The sequence below is a fragment of the Thermobia domestica genome, chromosome 7, assembly GCF_964235325.1.
Source record: "Thermobia domestica chromosome 7, izTheDome1.hap1.1, whole genome shotgun sequence".
In the NCBI taxonomy this organism is placed as follows: Eukaryota; Metazoa; Arthropoda; class Insecta; order Zygentoma; family Lepismatidae; genus Thermobia; species Thermobia domestica.
In genome coordinates this window covers 44,706,579-44,723,064 of record NC_137460.1, presented here as the reverse complement: position 1 = coordinate 44,723,064, position 16,486 = coordinate 44,706,579, and positions in this window count along the sequence as shown.

Here is a 16,486-nt window from a genome sequence, read left to right as displayed (position 1 = left end):
ATAAACTGTTCGATTCAGCGTTCCAAGATCCGTCTTCTCTGTTAACCCACTATTCGAACCGGAAAAAGCAGAAATAAACTGTTCGATTCAGCGTTCCAAGATGTATTCTCTGTTAACTCACTATTCGAACCGGAAAAAAACAGAAATAAACTGTTCGATTCAGCGTTCCAAGATCCGTCTTCCCTGTTAACCCACTATCCAAACCGGAAAAAGCAGAAATAAACTGTTCGATTCAGCGTTCCAAGATCTGTCTTCTCTGTTAACCCTCTATTCGAACCGAAAAAAAAAACAGAAATAAACTGTTCGATTCAGCGTTCCAAGATCTGTCTTCTCTGTTAACCCTCTATTCGAACCGAAAAAAAAACAGAAATAAACTGTTCGATTCAGCGTTCCAAGATCTGTCTTCTCTGTTAACCCTCTATTCGAACCGGAAAAAGCAGAAATAAACTGTTCGATTCAGCGTTCCAAGATCTGTCTTCTCTGTTAACCCACTATTCGAGCCGGAAAAAGCAGAAATAAACTGTTCGATTCAGCGTTCCAAGATCCGTCTTCTCTGTTAATCCTCTATTCGAACCGGAAAAAGCAGAAATGAACTGTTCGATTCAGCGTTCCAAGATCCGTCTTCTCTGTTAACCCTCTATTCGAACCGGAAAAAGCAGAAATAAACTGTTCGATTCAGCGTTCCAAGATCCGTCTTCTCTGTTAACCCTCTATTCAAACTGGAAAAAGCAGAAATAAACTGTTCGATTCAGCGTTCCAAGATCTGTCTTCTCTGTTAACCCTAAAAGAACGAAGAGATACGTAAAATGACAAATACACACACCTTGACGGTAATAACAATTCATGTAAAACAATTATTATTATTGACACGCATTGCATAATTTTATTAATATTGCAATATTCTGTTGGTAGAGTCAAATAATGTACACGGAAATTTTAACCCTTTACGGTTGTATTATTATTTTTTTTTAATCATATTTTTGTACAAAGTTTTTTAAAGACTCTTTCTCTAAGTCTTTGATCATAAAAATGCTTACAGAATAAGTCAAGAATATTTCCCTTCGGTATACGATGTTGTTTTCGGGTTGGAAGGAAATTAGTCTTTGTCCACAGCGTCTTCAGACGAGATAGGTTATAAAGTCCGTAGCTTATAGCAGTCCCGGGAGCAGGTATTAAAAGATTATATGCTCCGTAGCTCATAGCAGCTCCGGAAGTAGGTAATAAAGGATATTTCCGTAGACCATGGTGGCCTCTGGAAAAGGGTTTTGTAGGTGAATGATCAGCACTGGTACTGATAACTTCTTAGTCTCGTCGTCCTCTTTTATAGCCATCCTCTTGGAGGGAGGACCTGTGGAGGGGTTATCGGCTATCTTCGTTGTTCCCAGTGTCCTCTTCGTTTTTTTCGTGAAAGGTACACCTTTGCCGTCTACGTGTTTGTCACGAAAAAGTGTGGCTTATAGTATGTGAGGACGTATGAATCCTTGCAATATTATAGTATGTGGGTAAGAAAATGTAATAACTTTTTGATAAGTTCTTATGTATTTCAAAGACCCGAATACGTTTCTAAAATCCACGGGAAGGCAATTACTCCCCAGCCTGACCCGCTACGGGCACCTATGGCGACAAGCGGTTTTTAGAATCGATTCTGTGTCTAAGGAAAGCATACTTTACCAACTTGTAACATTTTTTCGAAGCCGATAGTGATTAAAATTTATTAATACTTACGGTTTCAATTTTGATTTACACAGAGAAAAAAAAAGTAAGAGATATCGAGAAGCAATTTTCTGCAATCGTTCCAATAAACCTCAATTGAAACCGCTTAAAACAAAACTATTAAGGTTACCAAGAAAGTTCTTTCGCTTTTTCACCCACCACCTTGGAACATCAATATGTCACCTAAGACGTGCCTGGAAGATCAAAAATAGTCCCCATCATCATCGACGACCTTCTGCCAATGTCTTGGAAGACCATGGATTCCATCGCGGTAGAACTTGGTGGGCCGTGAAGCGAAGAAGTTATCAAGTCCATTTTGCACCTCCACTAGGGATTTGAACGCTCGTCCTCAAACGTGATTGTACAAGGAATAAAACAGGTGATAATCAGATGGTGCAATGTCCGGGGAGTATGGCATGACGGATGCAATATTTTTCCATCCAAGGCATAGAGTGGTGTTTCGGGTCATCCTAGCCATGTGGGGCTTAGCGTTGTCCTGTAACAGAAGGACCCGTTTGCGATTTAGAACTGCTGGCTTCAGAGTTTTGAGTTTTCTTGAACACGGCTCAACTGCTGACAGTGCACAGTTCCATTGATGCGCTGACCAGCTTCTAGCAGTTCCCAATGCACGATGTCGCGAGCAGTCCATCAAACACACAGAAGGATCATCTTTTGGTGCAGTACTCGTTTCGGCTGTTTCGAAACCGGTTCATGGGATGCTAACCAATGATGATGACGCCGTGAAGCTTCGTACAAGACCCATTTCTCATCACATGTTAACGCCCTGTCCAGAAATAGCTCCTTCCTCAGTCAAGACAGCGAAGAAACACAAGTGTCTATGCGCGTTGCCTTCTGGCCTGGAGTCAAATCATATGGGACCCATCGACCCAACTTGTAGTGCTTCCCAAGTTGATGGAGGTGCTGCCGAATGTTTCTCTACTCACACTGAATTGTAGTCCCAGTTCATCACATGTCTGGCCACTGTTCACCTCAATTGCTGATTGAAGATCTTCATTTTATGCATGTTTTGGTCTTCCAGTACATTGTGCGTCTTCGAGTTCCGTCATCGTCTTTAAACTTGTTAAACCATCGCTGACTGTCCACGTAGTCACAATACCCTCACCAAAGGCCTGCATACCTCTCACTCCGCCACAGCGGCGTTTGACCCCAGTTTGAACTCGTAAGTTACAGCATGCACGCCTTTATGATGTTCTGTGGAAAATCTGTCCTTACGCAAGTTCACAGTGTAACTGAACTGCCACATCCAGGCAGTATGTTGGATATAACCACACCAACAACTGACCTTTGCCTTATCTCCATTCGCATTCAACTCACTCGTGAGGTCCCATGGAATACAGACCTCCACAAAAAGCAACGGAAATTTCTTGTTTACCTTTATATAATAGAAAACGAGAAGTAATCTTCTCCGTAACGAACATAATCTCCACCAGTATTACTCAAGTGGTAGAAATTTAATGATGCAGGGAGAGAACACACTGTCTTTTTTTAAAAATGATTTTCAGATTCCACATGTGAATGTAAGCCGAACTGGATGTTTTGGACTACTCAAAGTGATAAAAATCTGGTTCATTCCTCTGTTAATTGGTATGTTAAAATAGCATACAGGAAAAGAACAGGTTTACATCAGTCCACATCAAACTGGAAAACAAACGGCCGAGTCAAATATTCGTCCAAAGTACAGCACTGACGCTCTACGCTGACAATGTAATACACAGCAAGCAATGCATAATTGGCACCTGTTTGTTAGTGAAGCTGTAAGCGCCAGTGATGCAAACCTGAAACGGTATAAAATTCAATGTCCGAGGAAAAAAAAAAAAAACTTTTGCATCCGACTTTCCCACATTGTACTATCATTAATGTTAATAAATAATAATAACACTAATAAATATTGAAATAAAACTTGTGACTTGTGTTACTTTTCCAATACGTGTAAGATGAATTATCAATCAATTTCAATCTTCTACGTTGATAAAATAGTTTGTAACTATTTTCCTTAATCTAGAACAAGTATTTTTATGTCATCAGAAATGCAGTGACCCAAACACCTTTGTACACTCCGCATCAAAAAGTTGCGAGTTAACGCCGTGCAGCTAGGCCACCCAATATACACCTTCTTATCCCATAATCGTGTATGGTAAAGAGACCCCCTCTCTCTCTTCCTTTCTTCTCTCCCATACTAAAATTAGCTAACAACATGAGCGCAATTCTAATTTCAAACTGCACATGTATTCGTATCGATAAAATGAACGTTTCGACAGCGTGCTGTGATTTAATTTCTTGTTAAAAAGGACCAATCTGCTTCTAAAATTCACCGCAGACTGCAGCGTGCCTATGGAGATGTGTGCCAGCAGTGTTAGGAGGTGGGTGAAACATTTTAAGGATGGAAACACGAGTATCGAAGATTAGCCTGGCAGTGGGAGCTCTCGAACTGCCTCCACGGAAAGCAACATGGTAAGGATTGATGAGCTGATTAGGCGAGATAGGCGTATTACTGTGCAGCAACTTGCTCCAAACATATTTTTTTTTTTTTTTTAATCTAGATCAACAGTTATTTGAATAACTTCGTACTATTAGCCTGAATGACATCTGAATGCGCAATTAACTTCAGTGGACAATGAAATTCGGAAATGATTTTTTTTTTTTTTTTTTTTTTTTTTTGCGTAAATATATTTAATCACATCTTTGTTGGAGTTAGCGTTCTTTTTCAGCAGCGACACTATATGAGCCGTGAATTTACAGTTCAAAGTGAAATTTGAACACTGTAATACACTCAATGATCTCCCACCAGAAACCAGAATCACAGGTGGGCACGTATTAGCAATTAGACCAGCGTGAAGGGCTAAGATATTATTTACACCAGTTTATTTAAAAAGAAATTAATTATACTTGTTAGATCTTCATTCATTCTGTTGAAACAGATATTTCCTTCCTCGATTTAAAATTTCCTCCGACTGAAAACTGTTAGGATGAACTTAGGTCGAAGTTAATCATCATCCTGGCTCTCAAATGTGAACAAAAACAACCATTTTATTTTAGAAAAGCAAGGTCGTTGCACGCATAGACCCGCTGTGCTCTACTTTCTTGCTTGCTCTGCTGGACTTGATTTCTTCTTGTTTCGGATTTACTACTTTCACTCATGGCTTATTTCGCTGGCTTTCCTCTCCGCTGATAACGTAAACGAAATAGAACGTAACCTACTCTAGCAAAGCTCTTTAGGACCATTTTCACATGAGTTAGGGTAAATTTCCATAAACTTTAAAGTATGAATAGCAGAAATGTGTTCCATGCGCGCGGCATGTCCATAAATGCAAGGTCAGTGACTATGCGTAAGCAAATCGACCCACAATCGATTCTAAATAAAATGAATACGGCCTGCTCGTGAAAGGAGGGAAAACAAGGTAAGCCAGTGAGTGAGTTAACGTAACCAAACTGAGTACAGAATCGTTTCTGGCGCTCAATTCTACTCATCCCTAGAATCAATTCTTTACCCTGATTCACATGATTCAATTATTCAGGGGTGTAGCCAAGGGGGGGGGACATTGGGGCCAGCCCCCCCCCAAATGACCAGCTTTTATAACATCATAGAAACTTTATCTTGCTTCATTCATTTACCGGTAAAAGTAACAAAGTTTATTGACAATTAATAATTTATGGTAAAATAGTATGGAGAAATATTGTTTTTCCATACCGATCGAAAAATAGTATAGTATCTCTTCCTTATACCGATCGAAAAATAGGATACTTTTTTGTGACAGCAGATTACACAATTTACTGCGATTTATATTTGACAGTTTGAAGACAAACGTTTTAACAAGGTACTACAAATACAGCCATAAAACAAAGGTACTAAACTGATTTGTAAGTACAGTATATTTTAATATGCTTTAACAAGTGTTTTAAAAGACATAGAGGATGGAAAATTTGGTGAGAAACAATGCCTTTATTCAATTTGGATTTCATTCGCTCTCTCTTTTATTTCTACTCAGTGTAATAAAATAATTATGTTTTTTTAGTCACGAATAATAAATATTTTTGTCAGGAAACCCTAAAGAAATTAAGTGAAATTTCAAAGAAAATCAATCTTGTGTAGATAGGTTCTGTATACAAGGTCTTAAATTTAAATGTAAAGGTAACCAAGAAAAGTTTTGTTGCTTGTTCACCCACCACTTTCCAACATCGATATGTCGCCTAACCTGGAAGATCAAAAATAGTCCGTCCCCATCAGCATCGACGACCTTCTGAAAACGTTCTGGAAGGCCATGGAATCCATCGCGGTAGAACTTGGTGAGCCGTGAAACGAAAAAAGTATCAGGTGCATTTTGGACTTTTACTAGGGATTTGAACTGGCGTCCTCTAAGGTGATTGTCCAAAGAATGGAACAAGTGATAATCGGACGGTGCAATACCCAGGGAATATAGTGGTTGCAATAGTTTCCCATCCAAGGCGGAAAATGGTGTCCTGAGTCATCCTAGCCACGTGGGACAGCGTTGTCCCGTAAACGAAGACCCATTTGCAATTCAGAAGTGATGGCTCCAGAGTTTTGACTTTTTGTTGAGCACAGCTCAACTGCTGACACTACACGGTTGCATTCATACTTTGACCAGCTGGTAGCAGCTCCCGATGCACGATGCACCATACACACACAGAAGGACCTTCTTCTGGTACAGTGCTGGTTTCGGCTGTTTTGAAATTGGTTCATGGGATGCTAACCAATGATGACGAAGCTTCGTATAGGACACACTTTTTATCACATGTCAACGCCCTGTCCAGAAATGGCTCTGAAACAGTAAATAAACACAGGCGACTGCCGTGTTGCCTTCTGGTCCGGAGTCAAGATATGTGAGACCCATCGACCCAACTTGTAGTGCTTCACAAGTCGATGGATGTGCTGCCGAATGGTTTCTCCACACACTGAATTGTAGTCCCAGTTCCTCTTTGTACATGTGTTGGTATTCTGGCACGTGGTGTTTTCGGGTGTTTCGTCATCGTCCTTAAACTTGTTAAACCATCGCTGCAATGTCCGCGTCGTCACGACACCCTCACCAAAGGCCTGGCATATCTTCTGTCCCGCTACAGCGGCGTTTGACCTCCATTTGAACTCGTTCAGCATACATGCTCTTATGACGCTCTGTGGATGTCCCGTGTTTCCTGTCTTTACTCAAGTTCACGGTGTGTCTGAATTGCCACAACCAGGTAGTATGTTGGATGTACCCACACCAACAACTGACGTTCGCCTTATCTCTACTCGCATTCAACTCATGGTGTGAGGTCCAATTGAACACAGACCTCCACGGAAAGGGACAGAACTTTCTTGGTTACCTTTATAGTTATGCACAAAAGTATAGCGTTTGATCCCGGGCAGTAGTTCTTGATTAAGCATAATAAAAACTATTTTAAATATAATTTATGGATAATAATAATAAGAAGAAGAAGAAGAAGCTAAAATAGTGTTTTTAGTTTTCCAGAAGGAAACCAAAATTTTCCTTTCTTTCAGGCCTCAAAAACACTAGCAGCAACACATTTTTTTTGGCTTTGTACATTGTAGCTGCCCCCCCTACACAAACCTGCTGGCTACACCCCTGCGATTATTTGATTTGCTTATACGAATTGCTTAGGCTTCAGCGGTTTCCTTTCGCGTAGATGACTTGTTTCTATCATATGAATTGGTTAGAAGGGACTTGCTTATTGAATCGTTAGGCCTCCGCGCATCTATTTTGCGCCGATGATTTAATCGATCATATAAATTGATGGGAATTGTTGGATCAGAAAAAACGAGTATGTTATATTGCACTTATTTTCTGCGAAATTCAATGAATTGCTTTGACTATATGCCATCTCGTGTACCATCTTTGACACATGGCATGGACAGCGTTGCATTGGGGCCCCTGGCACTCGTTGCAAACTGCAATATGATTGTAAATTTCGCAATGTTCTTCCTCTTCTTCTATTGATGTTGTTAGCCCTACTCACTGGTCTAGTGGCTAGCGCGTCTGTCTTTGGTTCACGTGGTTCCGAGTTCGATTTCCGGTGGGAAAATTTAATCCACAATCATTCACTTTCATTTATCAGTCTTCTTTAACCTAAAAGATATAACTGTGTAATGTTAAACTTTAAAAAAATCCATTGAAGTGTTTGTATCTTGCTTTCACGTTAGAGCTTAAGACCGTGTTTCCATTTTACATGAATCCTGTAGTTATCATTAAAAAAAAAAAAAAAAAAAAAAAAAAAAAAAAAAAAAAAAGAACTCGAAACTCTATAATATTTCTCCATGTAAACATGGTCTTGAAAGGGACATACAACAGTTTTTTCCATCTTGCAAGGAGTTAAATCATGTGCAACTTTCTGGGTCGTCTTACTTGCAACCTACTGTTGTCCTTCCGCTGACATAAAGAAAAAAACATTTCGCCGCTTCCGAAACAACGGAATCTTTTGGACAGAGAGGGTAAGAGCGCCAAAATACACGTTTTTAATGAGAAGGTTCACTATTTGTCCACAAGAGTGCAGTGCTGCATGCGTGGAGATATCTTTCTTGCTTTCAGGAAGTTCTAATGTGTAAACAGTAAATAGAAAGATCGAGTTGCAATATTATTATTATTTTTTTTTTTGACAGCTACAAGATTCACGTAAAATGGAGACGTGGTCTAAGACTAAAACTAAAAGTGTTGCAATCTTCACGTTTTATGGACAAACTCTATTTTAAAGGAAATTCAATTTGTTGATAAATGCTCTATCAGGTTTTCCTGAGATAGTTAAGAGCAGTTATCAACATTTCTTTCTAATTTCTTATGGATAACGATATGGAAAACTAAGTTCGATGTATAACATCTACGTTTTTACTTTTAAATACAGAAAGTGGCATAAGATATTCCATGGTAATGTATTCACTTTTGGTGTGCTTTATTCTTACATTTTATTTTCCCAGGTCATATGGTGCATTCAGTGGATAAGGGAATCAAGTACTTTTTTTTTTTCTTTTTCTTGCTCATTTTGTACATAATTCATGTTTAAGATCTCTATCTGAAGCTCCTTTCAGAGAACGCATTTATTCAGCTGTCCAATATAATCACACTGGACAGAAGATAGTAAATGAAATGAAATATTCCAGTTTTACGTTCCACGTTTATGCCGGCTAGGCTAAAGGAGACGGTGATGATGAAAAATTAATGAAATGGTGGAATGAAGAAAATGGGAGGAAACTAGAAAATCCGAGAAAAAACATGCACATGATGTTTGTCCACCACAAAGCCCACTGTGCGCGAACCAGGATCGAATCAGGGACTCCTCACACTAGAAGTGAACGCTCTACCACTGAGCCACCGCGGCCCGATTATTAGATAGTAATAGTGCATTTGTTTATAGACTGTTCACTCAACGATAATAGAGAGCTAGCAGTGCCTCTTATTTTTGAATGATTTCTATGGAATATTTGTAATTAATTAATGAAGCGCGAATAAATGGTTGATGGTAATACATAAGGCTACATCAAAATTACATTTGTCATTGACGACAGAAAGAACGTATGCAGAATTTACAATACATCCTTTCCCGAGTTATTGGCCATCAAATTTGGACGTTTAGCAACAACAACAACAAAAAATGGAAGATGGAATTCATCCGATATCATACTCACTAAGTTGCAAACCTTGACCTTCTTGGTTTATCTTTATTGTTGACAGGCATTCAATGAATCAGGATATAGAACGTACATAAATATATAGAGAGTTGATCCAAACGATACGATATTGTATTAGAGAAAAATTCCTTGCGAAGGTTGTCCACCAAAATGGATGTTAAAGTGAGATATACAAATTGATTAAGAGGTCTGCGTAGGTACAAAATATCGTATCCACAGACAGTGAGATAACAAATGCATATAACTTGTTTGTTCTACGACAACTATAATTTCAAAAATAGTTTTGAATACAACAATTGTAAATATCTTTTTTTATATGTATATATTTCGTTCAATCCTATGATAAATAAAATAGAAGCTAAACTTGAAATACGATCCTTTCCTATTGAAAGTCACCTACGCTAAATAAAATAAAATAAAATTTATGCGGAAACAAATTGCAAAATTAATGGAAAATATACATACATACACACATACGGTTCCCTCACAAGCAAATTTATAATGAGGAACTTGTGAAATCTGTAATACCTTACCTGTCAGTTAATTTCAGGACAAACGTATGGGCATGTACTGCAAAATATAATGCTTATGGGACACGCGTGTCTTTATTTAGAACACAAAAGTGAAACGGAGTTGAAATGTCCTTCAGAAATAAGAATAAGCCACTCTAACTTACATATAATTCATTATCTCTTCATATTCATTACAGGGTTTTGAAAACAAAGAAAATCCAGCAGCGAATTACAATTTTATTCTGGCATCCATCATCCGCAAAGAAATTAAAAATACATCCGCGAAAAGCTTGCATCCGCACAGAGTTCTAAAAATGACACTCATTTAAATTTATGAAACTGCCTGTGTTGATTAGGCTTTTGTTGCATTGTATACTTAAAGTAAAGTTTTGCCATAATCAACCAAGAACGAACTTTGCTCATTTCCCATTAAAAACTGTTAAAAAATAAATAAATAAATAAAAATCTAACGCGTTCAATCTCGAATTTTAATAGAAATCAATGATAAATCTGCACAATAAATTTATTTCTCATTTGCTTCACAATTTCACCTTCGTACATAACTGTGTTTAGAAGTACTGTATTGTGTTTATATCAGTACTCCTATGTAATCAATAATAGTCAGTCCTGCGCAGCTGCGTGTTCGATTCTAGGTAGAATTGCAAAATTTCCAACTGTAATCTTGAGTTAAGAGGAAGTAAACTCCAGTCTAAAAGTCAGAAATAATAGTACTGCGAACAGATGTACTAACCACGCATTACTCACTTGAACACGCCTTACTGATCACCAAACAGCCGTAACGCCATGGAATTCAGTTTAAATGTATTATACAAACGTTTCCCAACCATTCTCAACTTGCGGCACACTACGCGTGTAACTTGGATTCTCGCGGCACACTCAGAAATTATTATTTGTAAATATAAAATAGCGTGGTATTTTTTTCTGTAATTACTGATCTTCTCACAAAGAAACCTCGATCATTGGTTTCCCCCCGTTGTAAATGATTATGCTTATTTTTTATTCTAATTAAAAAAAAAAAAAAAAAAAAAAAAAAAAAAAAACAATTGCAATGAAATGTTGGACTCAGGTTTTTAAAAATACACTTTCTTTTTCGCAAACTGTATCCAACCTTTCACTAAGAAGGAAGATCACTAAATAACGAACGAACAAACAAATCTTTTAAATGTAGGTAATTTGTATACATGTTTGCTTTGTCGAAAGCATTGAATGATATTTTAACATTTTAAGTTACGAAATAATCTGCAACAATGAAGAAGCAATAATGGTCATAACAATGATAAATACTCTTTTCAACATTAAAAAATGTACAGAAAAGTAACACGGTATGAAACTTAAAATTGTAGATTCATAGTGGAGATTCCTAGTAATGGGAAATACAAATATACATTTTTCCCTACGTCTTGCAATTTGATTGCTATAGAATTAGTAATTTTGTTTCGATTTCCTCGCGGCACACCAGCGGCCCATTCACGGCACACCAGTGTGCCGCAGCACACCGGTTGGGAAACACTATTACACTGAATCCTCTAAATAATGGACAATGATGGGACATGATTTGTTTGTCCGTAAATGAGAGATGTCCATTACAGAGACGTTGAACAAATTTAGATTACTCACAGTTCATGAGCTAATCGCATGCAGTATACAGTACATTTAGATTACACACAGGTCATGAGGCAATTACATGCTGTATACAGTAAATTTAAATTACTTACAGCTCATGAGGTAATTACATGTAGTATACAGTAAATTTAGATTATTCACACCTCATGAGGCAATTGCATGCAATATATAGTAAATTTAGATTACTCACAGCTCATGAGGTAATTGTATGCAGTATACAGTGAATACATTAGTTATAAATGCAAATATAGGCTAATATCAAAGTACTGCAGTCAGTGCTCGAATCACTGGGGGAATGACGGAGTAATCTTCGTCTGTACAGAAACAAAAGTATTGCAGAGGAATGTTTGTATGGGCGTGTACTGTACAATATAATGCTTATGTGATAAGTTTCTTCTCAGGCGTAAGTCATATCTCTATACCATTAATTCGCTTATTGACTGTATTAAAGATAACTCAATGAGAACATGAAACATTATTATTAAATACTGAAACTGTACATAAAGCTAACCAATCACGGCGATTTATGAATTTCTTGAAGAAAGCAAGCCCCATAGCAGAACATGCCACGATCTGCGATGTGATCGCAGAAAATTTGCCGCGCCTGTGCAGAAAAATTGTGAAAGAAGAAAAAAAAAAAGTCAACAGAAAAGTATAAAAACATGCCTGCCATATGTAGATGTCTTAAATGGACGGACTACTTGCATAAATATAGTGTGAACTGTTTTTTACATCGCGTAAAACGTACTTTTAAGAATCACAAATGTTTCTTCTGCAGAAAATTTTTGCAGATTTGGATCGAAATTTGCTTGTAACTGCTGGAAGGTTTATTTCAAATTGCAGGAAGTATTTTCTGATCTAAGTAAGTATGAACGAAAGAAAAATTCCTGTCCATTATGAAAAGGTTCCTACAACGTTGTAGGTAAAAGATTGTTTGTGTCCGCATCTGAGAGTGTATATAAAAAGGAAGGATTCCGTCCGAAAATAATACACATATTTTTTCCGCGAAAAAAAATATCCGTGTTACGGAGGTGTCCGTTTCGGGAGGTTTCACTGTACAGGGTAATATCGGAATACTGTACTCACTTGTCAGTGTTCAAATTCTTTCAGTTTAACGTCCCACGCTTATACCCTTTAGGCTTAAGGAGACAAATGAATAAATGAATGATTAAACACTTCTGACCAGAGTATATACACTTATTTATTACAACTAAAATCTAGTGTAACAGTTTCGACAACTTAACGTTATCTTCATCAGACACTAACTCTACGCTAACATATTTACAGAGTTAGTATCTGAAGAAAATAACGTTAAATTGTCGAAACCTTTACACTGTATTTTAGTTGTAATAAATAAGTGTAAATACTCTGGTCAGAAGTGTTAATTATTCCTTTATTGAGTTCCAGAGTCGTGATGGATAGAGTTGCAAGTGAACCATGATGGAAAAATCGGTGAGAATACGTGAGGAAACGGAAGTATCCGGAGAAAGCTCACGGACGCGATGCTGTCCACCACAAACTTACTTGATCGAGAATTGAACTAGGGATCCCATGCACCAAAGATAAGCACTCTACCACTGAGCCAACGTGGCCCCTCCTCAGTGTTCCGAATTACTGACGAGATTTTCGAAATAGAATGAGAGAAGGAAAGCTACTCGCTGAATTTTTTATCGTAAAACAAATTATGTTTGTACCTTTATTTCTAAATTTGCAGAGAAACGTACGCTTCACGGCAAAGAGAAGTGGATTTGTCCCGCACACAATCCTTGGTCATACGAGTGGCTCTACACATTTGTTTTCATTCACTACGGCTCTTCTAGGATTCCCACTAGAAAGTAACTTATTGTGGACAAAGAAAAGAATTTCAAATGCAGTTTGCAACCGTTCTGTGAGGTAGTTCACTAGATCATTGTCTTATGGCAAAGACATTTTGTGGGGGGAGGAATTTTCTGCCACTGCACAGTGGTTCAGGACGAGCAAAAAGCTGGCCAAAACCCAATTTTTGAAAATTGCGTTAGAAGGATACTGGTTTAGTGTATGGATTACGAAATATCCATAGTTTATTATATACAAATAATGAACACGAGTAACATGTAACGTGTGAGTTAGAAAGGGTGAAAGCTAACCATTGTGGACATATCTGTGAAATAGCTGCCAAATAGAGTATTTGTCATTCAAATTCATGGCTTGGTATCTGAGAATATGTGGTTACAAGAAACATTTGTTGTATATGGTACAAACATACCTCTCAAGCACTGCAACTATCCAAAGTGGCTATGCAGTATATTCCATATCTACGTTTCCTCGAACAAAATATGTTAATGTGACAAAATCTAATTTGCTTTAGCAAAAAGTCCACAAAACTACAGATATTTAGTATAATGCCCAGCGTTCCCCAGCAGAGTTATTGAAATGGCCTGAAAGAATAATCCATGATGAATTGTTTTTCAGAAAGTTTAGGTGCGAATATGTGCGAATTCGTGAAATACGTGTTCCTTTGTGATTGAGTGTGGTTACAGGACACTGAAATTAATTATTCCTACTTTTTACGTGCAGGACATCTATAGTTCATAATGATGCTGAGACGCATCCAGGTCAATGCGAAAATGAGAGAAATGTAAGGACGTTGTCAAAGGGAACAAACACAGCATGTCCAGACCTGGGTTTTGACGTAATTGGACCTTGGGGAAAACCCAGCCCACGTTAGTGAAGACATTCGAATAATTGTTTCCAGGTTTTGCAGCCAAGTGTACCAAAAACTGTATAAGAGTGGCAGAAATCATGACATTTCCTAAAGACACACAGAGAATGGCTTGATGAAGAACTAACATTTAAATTCTGGAGACAGATGGAACGTCGATCAAATCCTGGCGGTTGTCCATCGAAAGATTTCAGAGAACCTATTGACATAACTAAACGGAGGAAAGTGGAAGATTTACGTACATCTGCAAGTACGTCGGAATTGGCTTTTGCTGCCAAAATGAGGCTTCGGGTATCAGAACAACAAGATGCAGAAAAAGTACTTCGTGAGATGACAGAAACAACTTCGACTAGAGTTCGTAAGATGAGACAAGCGTTTATGAGCGCAAAGGGCCAGAGCATTTTACTTAAACCGTGCACCAAAGAAGAGGCGCGTGCATTGCTTCTCGGTCGTAAGTTAACCAAAAACCAATACAACTGTCTACGTCTTGGTGCCAAAACACGCAGGGCAGACATTTGTCCAAGTTATCACCAATTACTCGAGGCTAAGAAAGTTGTTACCCGTCAGATGGGAGTATTACTGTTTCAGATGTCAGTGTAGAAATTAAATCTCAAGCTTTATTGCAAAAAAAAAAAAAAAAAAAAAAAAAAAAAAAAAAAAAAAAAAAAAAAAAAAAAAAAAAAAAGTTGAACGAGTCCAGTGCATCGAACAGCAGATTCAAGATCACCTATCAACTGTGAATGTCATTGGTTTCCAATTTACTGTGCATCACGAGTTCATTCTCACTATGGTAGATGGAAAAGTTGTAATGCACTCCTGAACAACAAATCTCTTCGAAAGTGTTATATTTGCAAAGCATCTCCCAATGAAATAAAAGATTTAGAGAGGGTTTCTTTGATAGACATAGACGCATCCTCATTTCTCTTTGGATTGTCAGTGTTACATGCGTACATACGATTTTTTGAGTGCCTCCTTTATATTGCATATAGACTCGATTTCAAAATATGGCAAGTTCGAAAGAAGCACAAGGAACTATTGAAATCACGAAAACATGAGATTCGGAAGCAGTTTAGAGCAAAAATAGGCCTTAATGCGATAGGCCCAAAGTAGAAGACAGTGGAACAAACAAGGATGTGAACACTACTAGATGTTTTGTGGACTCACACCGATCTTTGCAAATAATGGGGATTTCTGAACAACTGATTACACGTTTTTCGGTGATATTATACGTAATCAATTCTGGACTTGATATTGATCCCAACGTTTTTGACAGTTATGCACTGGAGACAGACTGACTCTTTGTTCATCTTTACAGTTGGTTCTATGTGTCTGCTAGTGTCTATAAAATTCTTGTTCATGGATCGGGTACAGAATGCCATTTTACCAATAGGTCAGCTTTCTGAAGAGGCACAAGAGGGACTTACGAACATTTCGGAAAGATCACTCATGCAAATTCTCTCGCACTATTACGAATCAAGATATGCTGCATATTCTCCTTATTACTTTTGATCCCTTTCTTTCGAGTATTAGGCACATGGCTACCGGGAAGAGAAAACGTTGCTTGTGACACGAAGGACGACTGCTGTTAAAGACGTCGGAGCGTGGAGCATAAGGAGCCAACGCGGCGTCCAGCAAACAAAAGAATGAAGGCATTCCATTTTTATTCAGCGATATTGATAGTGACAGTAATGATTGACTTACAAATGTGATTTACAAAATGAATTCTCGTTTTTCATTTATGTGTGTGAGTGTAATGAAGACTTGTATGCATGAATGTAGTGCAGATTTTTATGTGTGTGTGTACTGACGTAATGCATACCAATACGTAGTACTTAATCAGTATTTACAAACATTTCCTACAAACTCTCTCCAGCACACAGGCTAGCGCCACCGAACGATGAACGTGTTCGTTAATTCTTAGTACTATAAATATACAATTTTCACATATTTGAGGCATTAAAAGCATTTTGTACATTGTTATAAACGGTTATAGGTTTTGACCAGGTTTTTGCTCGTTCTGAACCACTGTGCACTGTAACGTATCGCAGATTTATTTTTCAAATTGCAGTAGTAAGTAATCTCTGTGCTAAATACGTATGAACTGAAAATTCGTGTACGTTATGAAGAAGTTACTAAAAAGTTGGGAGAAAAGAGACTATCCGTGAATATAAAAGTAATGGTTCTGTCCCTGGTATGTTTGCCGGAAAAAAAAAAAAAAAAATAAGTATTATGGAAGTTTCCGTTAAGATAGTACTACTGCAC